The sequence below is a fragment of the Saccopteryx leptura genome, chromosome 10, assembly GCF_036850995.1.
Source record: "Saccopteryx leptura isolate mSacLep1 chromosome 10, mSacLep1_pri_phased_curated, whole genome shotgun sequence".
Classification (NCBI taxonomy): domain Eukaryota; kingdom Metazoa; phylum Chordata; class Mammalia; order Chiroptera; family Emballonuridae; genus Saccopteryx; species Saccopteryx leptura.
In genome coordinates, this window is record NC_089512.1 from 57,713,726 (window position 1) to 57,726,364 (window position 12,639).

The 12,639-nt window shown below is 39.6% G+C and overlaps 1 protein-coding gene across 4 annotated transcripts in view; it reads right to left on the reverse strand.

Annotated features, from left to right (window-relative positions):
* The window catches only part of DCP1A (decapping mRNA 1A), a 62,886-nt gene that overhangs the window by 11,502 nt on the left and 38,745 nt on the right, over positions 1-12,639 (reverse strand). The window lies entirely within an intron of this gene.

Consider the following 12,639-nt stretch of genomic DNA (forward strand, 5'->3'; position numbering starts at 1 on the left):
CCAAAAGCAGTTCGCAGAAGCAAGGATAGATGGAATCTGACAATAAGAAAAAGGAACAAACTGAAGATGTACCAGCAATTAGGCTAAGGTGCATGTAGTCCCCCCAAGCTGATGGGTAGAGAACTGCATTAGTAATATAATTCAAATTTTAGGTACTCCAGATGATAATGTTAGAACTCACTTTTTTTTCTGGGAAAATGATTGATATCAGGTGAAGGGACAATGACCTTATTACAAAGTTAACTGTGCGTACTGCCCATGTCCGTAACACACGTAGAGCAGTAACGCTTGAAGACAGAGGACCAAATGCTGATCAAGAAATCCCACCTTTATTTTCACTGTTCTTCTGCTCCTCCCCACCCACTGATGTGAGAGAGAGGGAGAGAAGGAGGGAAAGACAGAGAGACTAAACCATCACATTAACACGCTGCTCCATTTAGTTGTGCACCCACTGATTGCTTTTCATGTATCCTGATCAGGGTTTGAACCAGTGACCTTGGCACTCTGGGATGATACTTTATCCACTGGGCCACCAGCCAGTGCTTCACTGTTCTTGTTAGAAGCTAGGCATTGGACGTGAGGGCTGGGTCTCAAATACCATAAAATAAATGTAACAGTTTAAAAAAAATAGCAGGCCATTCCTCATCCTATCCCCAAATCACAGAATCCATTAAAAAAGCCAAAGCATTTAAGCCCAAGAATGTTAAACTTACATATATTTTACTGGTCTGGCTTACTGACACCATTGCCAGGATTTAAAGGAGGAGTCATGCCTTCCATTTGTGAACCTTCCTGCACCTGCACACACTGTTGCCTGTTCACTGAACCTTTATTTACTGAGTGCTCACAGGGTGCCAGGTCCTGCTCTGACCTGGGCCCAAGGGACACAGAGAGAGTAACAAAAGTGTCCCACCCTGACAGAGATTATATTCTAGTGGGAGACAAACTTAAGTACTTTGAAAACATAAGCAGCCTTAACTTATGGTTTTATTTCTAAAGTGTGTAGACTACTTAAGTTTAGATATGTTTACGGTATGTAGAAAAAATAATTCGCTGAAACACACAATTTTCAGGGCCTCAGAAAGTCTATAAAGGCCCTAAAGTACATTGCATATGAAGTAAAATCATGATAGTTCTATGGTATGATCACAGTTCCACAGCAAAATGAGCTCAGTTTTTCCCTAGAAAATGACTGTTTCATCCACTTAAAAAATAATTACTGAGTCTGCCAGGTGCCAGGGGCATTGTGCTGTGATGGGTGGGTGTGGGTGTGGGGAGGAGAGGAAGGGGGAGGCGGAGGGAGAGGGAGAGGCAGCTCACTGGCAGCAGGCTTTACAGGGGAGAGGTCTGGGACCAGTGGTGGGATTCAAATAATTTAACAACCAGTTCCCTGCCCTAATGACCGTTTTAAGTATTAAGAAAGATATACCAGAAAGGTAGTTTATCATTTCATGCATTTAATACTTAAATAAGAATAAAAGTGGTACACAAAACTAGATTATAAGAGTTTCAAAATATTAATGAAAAACATTAAATAATACTTGACAAAAAAAATGATAAAACTGTTATTTAAGATACTTCCATACTGTTTCTTGACTGGCATCCTTACTTGCAATTTTTTTTTCACCTATGGACAATAAACATTACTACGGGTGCTTAGAATATGCTGTTAAACAGATGAATGTTAAAAAAAGAGTAAGGAATGGGCCCTGGCCAGTTGGCTCAGCGGTAGAGCATCAGCCCGGCATGTGGAAGTCCCAGGTTCAATTCCAGGTCAGGGCCACAGGAGAGGTGACCATCTGCTTCTCCACCCTTCCCCCTCTCCTTCCTCTCGGTCTCTCTCTTCCCCTCCCGCAGCCAAGGCTCCATTGGAGCAAAGCTGGCCTGGGCGCTGGGGATGCCTCCATGGCCTCTACCTCACCCATGGATCCCGGTTGGGTGCATGCGGGGGAGCCTGTCTGCCTGCTTCCCCCACCACCCTGCCCCTGCTTCTCACTTTGGAAATCAATGATTCCTAGGTTCGATACCCAGGTAATATAAGCAAAAAATTATATAATTTAGTTCCCTCACCTTGAAAACGGGGGCAATTGTGGTAGTCACCTCATAAAGTTGTTATGAAAATTAAAGTCTCAGTATGTCTGGTGCCCAACAAGTGTGCCGTAAATGGAAGTTGACTATTATCATATGAACACCATGTAGTCTTAATATTAATCATGATAAATCTGTGTGGAGATATATTTTAAAGAACATCAAATAAAACGTAGGAATATTAAAAATTCATCAAATCCTCTGGAATATCATAACCCATAATGTAAAATAACAACAAAACTACCTGATGGAATATCAAGACTGCTATTATAAACTACCCTGGCGCCTGACCAGGTGGTAGTGCAGTGGATAGAGCGTCGGACTGGGATGAGGAGGACCCAGGTTCGAGACCCTGAGGCCACCAGCTTGAGCACGGGCTCATCTGGTTTGAGCAAAAGCTCACCAGCTTGGACCCAAGGTCGCTGGCCTGAGCAAGGGGTTACTCGGTCTGCTGAAGGCCCACGGTCAAGGCACATATGAAAAATCAATCAATGAACAACTAAGGTGTCACAACGAAAAACTGATGATTGATGCTTCTCATCTCTCTGTTCCTGACTGTCTGTCCCTATCTATCCCTCTCTCTGACTCTCTCTCTCAGTCTCTGTAAAAATAAATAAATAAACAAACCACCCTGGCACTGGCTGGGTAGTTCAGTTGGTTAGATCATTGTCCCGATATGCCAAGGTTCTGCGTTTGATCCTTGGCACATACAAGATTTAATCAATGAGTGCATAAATAAGTGGAACAACAATGGTGCTCTCTGTAAAAAAAGAAAAAAAAGCCTGGCCTGTGGTGGCACAGGAATGTTGAGGTCTCTGGTTAGAAATCCTGGGGTTTCCTGGACAAGGCAAATTGGACAAGCAAATAATGAACAACTGAATGAGTTGATACTTCTTGTTCCCCTCCACCCCATATCCTTTCTCTGTAAAATCAGTTAAAAAAAAAAAAGACCGGAGTGACGTCACGGAAATGGCGCCGTGAGCAGCGTGTCCGACAGATCTCCCCAAAATCACAACAAATTTATCAACTAGAAACAGGAAAATTTATCCTCGGAGCATTCCGGAGTTCCACACAAACTGAAAGCGAAAGGACTGTTATCATTTGAATCTGAGAGACGAGGGTGTGGAGGAAGCTACCGCAGGGACGTTCATTCAAGCCGCGAGGAAGTGCGCCTGTGGTGAGTCAGCCCACACTCGGGAGCCGCGAGCAGCAGCCGCGAGCAGCAGCCGCTGGCGTGCCCGGTCCGGTTGCAGAGCGAGCACCGAGCACCGCTAACGTTCCCAGCGGCCCACGCACTGTGAGTGAGAGTCGCCAGCCACCGGTGCCCGGAGCACCCCATTCGCGCGTGTACCCTGGGCATTCCACGCGCCCAGAGTGCCCTGCTGGCCCGCACACCCAGGGTGCCCCATCATCCTGCGCCCGGTGCGCCCCAGCCGCCAGCAGCGGGGGGGAGCGGGAGAGGCCCCAGGGCGGTATTCCCTACTTGGGAGATTCTCTCCGTGGGCGGGGCACCTCACCCAGCCATTCAAGCTAACAATCAAGCGTTGGGGAGGGGCGAGCGCAGGCAGCCTGAAATACCTTCGGGAGCACAGCTGCGACCCAATCACTGAAATTAGTTTAACCCGTGAAATCTGCGCACCCTCGGTTCTAATTGATAAGATCTCTCTCAGTTCAGCGACCCAAGACAAGAGGTGTGATATTTTTTAGTGCCTCTCGCTAAAGGGGCGGGGGCAACTTCTGATTGATAGAGCCTCCATATTCAGGGATAAACGCTAACAAGAAGGACTTGGCAGATAAAAAGATCTATACTACACTAGTCGCAAGCAGAGACTAGTGCCTCTTCTTCCCAGCCGAAACAGGCTACAAAGTGTGGAAAGCCTGGGTTGAGAGGTCCAACTGAATGCTAGGCGCTGAACAGTCACCTTGACAACAATTGACTCCCACCCCCGCCTGATTACACTGGAGGCCCTGACTACCAGAGCCTTTCCCAAAGCCTTGCACTGAGTGGGGATAGAGTGGGGATTTCCCAGCTCTTTGAGCCTCTTACTCCCCAGGCAGAAGCAGTTGCAGCCTTATAGCTGGATCACCAGGCTGCTAATTCAGGAAGGGGGGACTACGAGAGAGAATCCAGGAAAGCAAACTCTCTCATCGTTGGACCCTGCAAACGCCAACAAGCCTTGACTACCAGCAAGACTAAAGCCAATTATATGACATTGCCATAGAATCCCATCAACTGCAAATCCCTACCTAAGTGTGACACAGGGGCAGAGCCTGGGGTAGAGTCACCGACCAGGAAGAGGGAGAGAAAAGAAAAAGGAAGAAGTTAACATCTCAAAATCAAGAAAAATCCACAGACCTTACAACTTGTTCCACTAATTTTTTTTTGTTGTTGTTGTTGTTTGTTTCTTCTATCTTATTGCCTTTATTTCCTCCACCTCGGTCCTTCTATTCTCTGCCCATCTTATGCTTCCCTTTTCTTGAACTACACTACCCATAAGTGTTACATTTTATTTCTCTTCTTCATCCTCACCCTCCTTTAAGGTTATACTCCAAAACACTTAACTCTCACTCTCTCCTCTTTTGTTTTATTTTGTTTTGCTTTATCTTGTTTTTTTCTCTTCCTTTTTTATTTCTTCCTTCGTTTTTCTCTTTTTCTTATTTTTTCCTTTCTATTCGTTTTTTCTTTTCTCGTTTTACTTTCATCCCATTTAATCCTCAATCATGAACAAATTAGTTAATTTGGGACTCAAGGCTTTTTTTGGCTTTATTTTTCTTTTTCGCTTTTGTTTTTGTTTTTTTCTTGTTTATTTTTGTGCCATTTTGGGTCCTCCCAACCCAAGGTCTCCATTGTATTTAGTCTTCGCTCCACTTAATACAACAGATTTTTACTTATCATTTTTATTTTTTTCTTCTTTATTATTCTTTTTTTGGTCCTTTTTTCTGGTTCCCTCTTATCCCTCTCATTATATCTCTTAGTTGACCATCACTCACAAGCAAATCATCTTATGCTTGTCTAAGATTTTCTTCCTTTTTTTTTTTTTTTTTTTTTTTTTTTTGCATTTAGTAGGTCCCTACTCCCCTTTTTTTGCCCCTTGAACTCTTCACCCCAAATCAGGCCCTCCATTATAGGCACGATATTTCCCTGGGGAGGGGAGAGGAGGGAAAGAGAAGAAAGAAAAAAAGGGGGAAATAATAAATTATTACTGTTTTTTTTTGTGGGGTGTTTTACCTTTTTTTTTTTTTTTTTACTTTTTACTCTTTATTAATTCTAATTAGTGCTATCAACAAGACCACCCTCAGATGCCAATAAGAAAGAGGAAATCGAATATTATGGATACAAAAGAAAGAGAGGTAACACAAATAGATGTGGAAAAATCTATGGAGAAAAGACTTAACATATTGGAAGCCTTGGAGCTAAATGACAGAGAATTTAAAATAGAAATCTTAAAAATACTCAGAGATATACAAGAAAACACAGAAAGGCAATATAGGGAGATCAGAAAACAACTCAATGAACACAAAGAATATATTACCAAGGAAACTGAAACTATAAAAACAAATCAAACAGAAATGAAAAACTCAATTCACGAGCTGAAAAACGAGGTAACAAGCTTAGCTAGCAGAACAGCCCAGATTGAAGATAGGATTAGTGAAATAGAAGACAAACAACTTGAGGCACAACAGAGAGAAGAAGAAAGAGACTCAAAAATAATAAAAAACGAGAAAGCCCTACAGGAATTGTCTGACTCCATCAGAAAGAATAACATAAGAATAATAGGTATATCAGAGGGAGAAGAGAAAGAAAATGGAATGGAGAATATACTCAAACAAATAATAGACGAGAACTTCCCAAGCCTGTGGAAAGAACTAAAGCCTCAAATTCAAGAAGCAAACAGAACACCGAGTTTTCTTAACCCCAACAAACCCACTCCAAGGCACATCATAATAAAGATGACACAAACCAATGACAAAGAAAAAATTCTCAAGGCAGCCAGGGAAAAGAAGAGTACAACATATAAAGGAAGGCCTATTAGATTATCATCAGATTTCTCAGCAGAAACTCTACAAGCTAGAAGAGAGTGGACCCCAATATTTAAAGCCCTGAAAGAGAGGAACTTTCAGCCACGAATACTATACCCATCAAAGCTATCCTTCAAGTATGAAGGAGATATAAAAACATTCACAAATTCAGAAAAGATGAGAGAATTTATCAACAGAAAGCCCCCACTCCAGGAAATACTAAAGGGGGTTTTCCAACCAGATTCAAAGAACAAAAGAAAACAACACCACAAGTAACAGCTCCACCAAGAACACAATAAAACCAAACTTAAACTGTGACAACAAAGGAAAAAAAGGGGGGAGAGGATGGAGATTAACAGTAGCAAAGGACGATGAAGTGCAGAAATACTTATAAGATAGGGTACTACAATGAATATGGTAGGTACCCTTTTCATGACTTAATGGTAACCACCCTAGAAAAAACCACCACAAAAACACTTGACTTAAAAAAGGTAGCAACAGAGGAAAGAAGTATGGAACACAAACAAACAAAAACAAATGATAGAAAAACAAAAGAGAAGAATCAAACTAGATACAAAACTAACAGAAAGCAATTTATAAAATGGCAGTAGGGAACCTACAAGTGTCAATAATTACACTAAATGCAAATGGATTAAACTTACCAATAAAAAGACACAGAGTAGCAGAATGGATTAAAAAAGAAAATCCAACTATATGCTGCCTACAAGAAACACATCTAAGCAACAAGGATAAAAACAAATTCAAAGTGAAAGGCTGGAAAACAATACTCCAAGCAAACAACACCCAAAAAAAAGCAGGTGTAGCAATACTCGTATCTGATAATGCTGACTACAAGACAGAAAAAGTACTCAGAGACAAAAATGGTCATTTCATAATGATTAAGGGGACACTGAATCAAGAAGACATAACAATCCTTAATATATATGCACCAAACCAAGGAGCACCAAAATATATAAGACAGCTACTTATTGACCTTAAAACAAAAACTAACAAAAATACAATCATACTTGGAGACCTCAATACTCCGCTGACGGCTCTAGATCGGTCATCCAAACAGAGAATCAATAAAGAGATAGTGGCCTTAAACGAAATACTAGAACACCTGGATATGATAGACATCTACAGGACACTTCATCCCAAAGCGACAGAGTATACATTTTTCTCTAGTGTACATGGAATATTCTCAAGAATTGACCATATGTTGGGCCACAAAGACAATATCAGCAAATTTAGAAAAATTGAAATTGTACCAAGCATATTTTCTGATCATAAAGCCTTGAAACTAGAATTCAACTGCAAAAAAGAGGGGGAAAAACCCACAAAAATGTGGAAACTAAACAACATACTTCTAAAAAATGAATGGGTTAAAGAAGAAATAAGCGCAGAGATCAAAAGATATATACAGACAAATGAAAATGAAAATACGACATATCAGAATCTCTGGGATGCAGCAAAAGCAGTAATAAGAGGAAAGTTCATATCACTTCAGGCCTATATGAACAAACAAGAAAGAGCCGAAGTAAACCACTTAACTTCACACCTTAAGGAACTAGAAAAAGAAGAACAAAGACAACCCAAAACCAGCCGAAGAAAGGAGATAATAAAAATCAGAGCAGAAATAAATGAAATAGAGAACAGAAAAACTATAGAAAAAATCAATAAAACAAGGAGCTGGTTCTTTGAAAAGATCAACAAAATTGACAAACCCTTGGCAAGACTCACCAAGGAAAAAAGGCACAGGACTCAAATAAATAAAATCCAAAATGAAAGAGGAGAGATCACCATAGACATCATAGATATACAAAGAATTATTGTAGAATACTATGAAAAATTATATGCCACCAAATACAACAATCTAGAAGAAATGGATAAATTCCTAGAACAATACAACCTTCCTAGACTGAGTCATGAAGAAGCAGAAAGCCTAAACAGACCAATCAGCAGGGAGGAAATAGAAAAAACTATTAAAAACCTCCCCACGCCGGGCGTGGTGGCGCGCGCCTGTAGTCCCAGCTACTCGGGAGGCTGAGGCGGGAGGATCGCTTGAGCCCAGGAGTTCTGGGCTGTAGTGCGCTATGCCGATCGGGTGTCCGCACTAAGTTCGGCATCAATATGGTGACCTCCCGGGAGCGGGGGACCACCAGGTTGCCTAAGGAGGGGTGAACCGGCCCAGGTCGGAAAAACCTCCCCAAAAATAAAAGTCCAGGCCCAGACGGTTATACTAGTGAATTCTATCAAACATTCAAAGAAGACTTGGTTCCTATTCTACTCAAAGTCTTCCAAAAAATTGAAGAAGAAGCAATACTTCCAAACACATTTTATGAGGCCAACATAACCCTCATACCAAAACCTGGCAAGGATGGCACAAAGAAAGAAAACTACAGACCAATATCTCTAATGAATACAGATGCTAAAATTCTAAACAAAATACTGGCAAACCGAATACAACAACATATTAAAAAAATAATACATCATGATCAAGTGGGATTCATCCCAGAATCTCAAGGATGGTTCAACATACGCAAAACGGTTAACGTAATACACCATATCAACAAAACAAAGAACAAAAACCACATGATCTTATCAATAGATGCAGAAAAGGCTTTTGATAAAATACAACACAATTTTATGTTTAAGACTCTCAACAAAATGGGTATAGAAGGAAAATATCTCAACATGATAAAGGCCATATATGATAAACCATCAGCCAACATCATTTTAAACGGCATAAAACTGAGGACTTTCTACCTTAAATCAGGAACAAGACAGGGTTGTCCACTCTCTCCACTCTTATTTAACGTGGTGCTAGAAGTTCTGGCCAGAGCAATCAGACAAGACAAAGAAATAAAAGGCATCCATATCGGAAAAGAAGAAGTAAAGGTATCACTTTTTGCTGATGATATGATCCTATACATCGAAAACCCGAAGGACTCCACAAAAAGATTATTAGAAACAATAAACCAATACAGTAAGGTCGCAGGATACAAAATTAACATACAGAAGTCCATAGCCTTTCTCTATGCCAACAATGAAATATTAGAAAACGAACTCAAAAAAATAATCCCCTTCACGATTGCAACAAAAAAAATAAAATACCTAGGAATAAACATAACAAAGAATGTAAAGGACCTTTATAATGAAAATTACAAAGCATTGTTAAGGGAAATCGAAAAAGATACAATGAGATGGAAAAATATTCCTTGTTCTTGGATAGGAAGAATAAATATAATCAAAATGGCCATATTACCCAAAGCAATATACAAATTTAATGCAATTCCCATCAAAATCCCTATGAGATTTTTTAAAGAAATGGAACAAAAAATCATCAGATTTATATGGAACTATAAAAAACCCCGAATAGCCAAAACAATCCTAAGGAAAAAGAATGAAGCTGGGGGCATTACAATACCTGACTTTAAACTATATTATAGGGCCACGATAATCAAAACAGCATGGTATTGGCAGAAAAATAGACACTCAGACCAATGGAACAGAATAGAAAGCCCAGAAATAAAACCACATATATATGGTCAAATAATCTTTGATAAAGGGGCCAACAACACACAATGGAGAAAAGAAAGCCTCTTCAACAAATGGTGTTGGGAAAACTGGAAAGCCACATGCAAAAGAATGAAACTCGACTACAGCCTGTCCCTGTGTACTAAAATTAATTCAAAATGGATCAAAGACCTAAATATAAGACCTGAAACAATAAAGTACATAGAAGAAGACATAGGTACTAAAATCATGGACCTGGGTTTTAAAGAACATTTTATGAACTTGACTCCAATGGCAAGAGAAGTGAAGGCAAAGATAAATGAATGGGACTACATCAGAATAAAAAGTTTTTGCTCAGCAAGAGAAACTGATATAAAAATAAACAGACAGCCAACTAAATGGGAAATATTTTCAAACAACAGCTCAGATAAGGGCCTAATATCCAAAATTTACAAAGAACTCATAAAACTCAACAACAAACAAACAAACAAACAATCCAATAAAAAAATGGGAAGAGGACATGAATAGACACTTCTCCCAGGAAGAGATACAAATGGCCAACAGATATATGAAAAGATGCTCAGCTTCATTAGTTATTAGGGAAATGCAAATCAAAACTACAATGAGATACCACCTCACCCCTGTTAGATTAGCTATTATCAACAAGACGGGTAATAGCAAATGTTGGAGAGGCTGTGGAGAAAAAGGAACCCTCATTCACTGTTGGTGGGACTGTAAAGTAGTACAACCATTATGGAGGAAAGTATGGTGGTTCCTCAAAAAACTGCAAATAGAACTACCTTATGATCCAGCAATCCCTCTACTGGGTATATACCCCAAAACCTCAGAAACATTGATACGTGAAGACACATGTAGCCCCATCTTCATTGCAGCACTGTTCACAGTGGCCAAGACATGGAAACAACCAAAAAGCCCTTCAATAGAAGACTGGATAAAGAAGATGTGGCACATATACACTATGGAATACTACTCAGCCATAAGAAATGATGACATCAGATCATTTACAGCAAAATGGTGGGATCTTGATAACATTATAAGGAGTGAAATAAGTAAATCAGAAAAAAACAAGAACTACATGATTCCATACATTGGTGGAACATAAAAATGAGACTAAGAGACATGGACAAGAGTGTGGTGGTTACCAGGGGTGGGGGGAGGGAGGACAGGGGGAGAGTTAGGGGGAGGGGGAGGGGCACAGAGAACTAGATAGAGGATGGCGAAGGACAATCTGACTTTGGGCGAGGGGTATGCAACATAATCTAATGACAAAATAACCTAGACATGTTTTCTTTGAATATATGTACCCTGATTTATTAATGTCATCCCATTACCATTAATAAAAATTCATTTAAAAAAAAACCAAAAAAAAAAAAACCACCCTGTTGTTCCATAATACAAGGAGTAATTAAAGACACAACTGTTTGTCTAAAATTCACTGCTAACATTTCAAATTCATTCAATGTGATTAAAAATAGACAATGATTCTCACACGCAGACTTCTCTTTCTGTCCAGGCCACATAACTGTAGTAGAATGCATAGGTCCTGTTTCCTAAGCTGCCACTGTGATTTATTCACTTTGGGATCCCTGGCATCATAACAGTCTACTAATGAGCAGAGAGATACCGTCCCCCAAGTTCTAATTATGAGAAAATATACATAACAAGTTACCATTTTAACCATATTTAAATGAAGATTCAGTGATATTCAGTACATTCACAATGTTGTGTAACTCCTATTATCTAGAACTTTTTTGTCCACTCAAAAAGAAACTGTATGCACCAATAACCTGATTTTCTTCTCCCCTCATATCCCACCCGCAGCCCCTGATAATCTCAAAAATTCTACTGCTTCTATGAATTTGCCTATTTTAGGTACCTCATATAAGCTTGATCATATATTTGTCCTTTTATGAGTAGTTTATTCCCTGTAGCATGTTTTCAATGTTCATCCATGTTGTACATGTCAGAATTTCACTTCTTTTTAAGGTGGAATAACATTCCACTGGTTGCATATACCATGTCTTGTCTACCCATTAATCTGGTGACTGACACTTGGGTTGTTTCTTTCTACCTTTTGGCTATAGTGAATAATGCTGCTATGAACATTAGAATAAAAGTACCAGTTTTAGTTCTGCGGGTAAATGTCCAGGTACAGGATTGCTGGATCATATGGTGACTCTACATTTAACTTTTTGAGGAACTGTCAAATTGTTTTCCACAGCTGCCACACTATTTTACATTACTAACGGCAATGCAAGAAGGTTCAAATTGTTACTTGTTCTTGCCAAAACTTGCTGGTCATTTGTATATCTCATTAGAAGCAATGTCTATTCAAGTCCTCTGCCCATTTTTCAATGGGTTAATTCCTTTTTAGACACCATTATGTTTAAAACAAAATGATCAAGATACTTGGCAAAGAAAGTACTAGAAAACTATGCTTTTTATTCATTAATGTAAATTATGTAGATCTTATGTATATAAATTTATGTATACAGAAACCAACATTTAGATATAACAGCTTTAAAAAGCAGACCATATTGGGGTTATTTTGCAGAAACTTGACTCTTTCCCTAGTAAAAATGCTATTTTTTTAAGAAAAGGAGCAATCAAACAATAGGACATGGAGAAGCCTCCCCATAAAATACACATTAGGTTTCAAGAATGGCATAATACAGGGAGCAATTTTTACCTGTTTGGTGGAACAGCAATCAACTTCTGAACAATTAAAAGAATCTCCATTTACATTTGGGATGTTTTTACACTTACACTTAAAAACAGGTATTTCTAATGGCTTAAAATCTACTCCATCTTAAAGAAATGAAACTGCATGGCGGAACCCTGAACCTGGACTGCAAAGAAGCAGAAAGTTTCCAGATTTCTCAGTGCTGCCTCCCTACAATTTCTGACCAGGCAGACACAGACACCAACACTTTCTCTGGAGTAGGGTGTGTGGGAAAGCTTTAGGGTTTCAGAGGTATCTCACATAAGAAG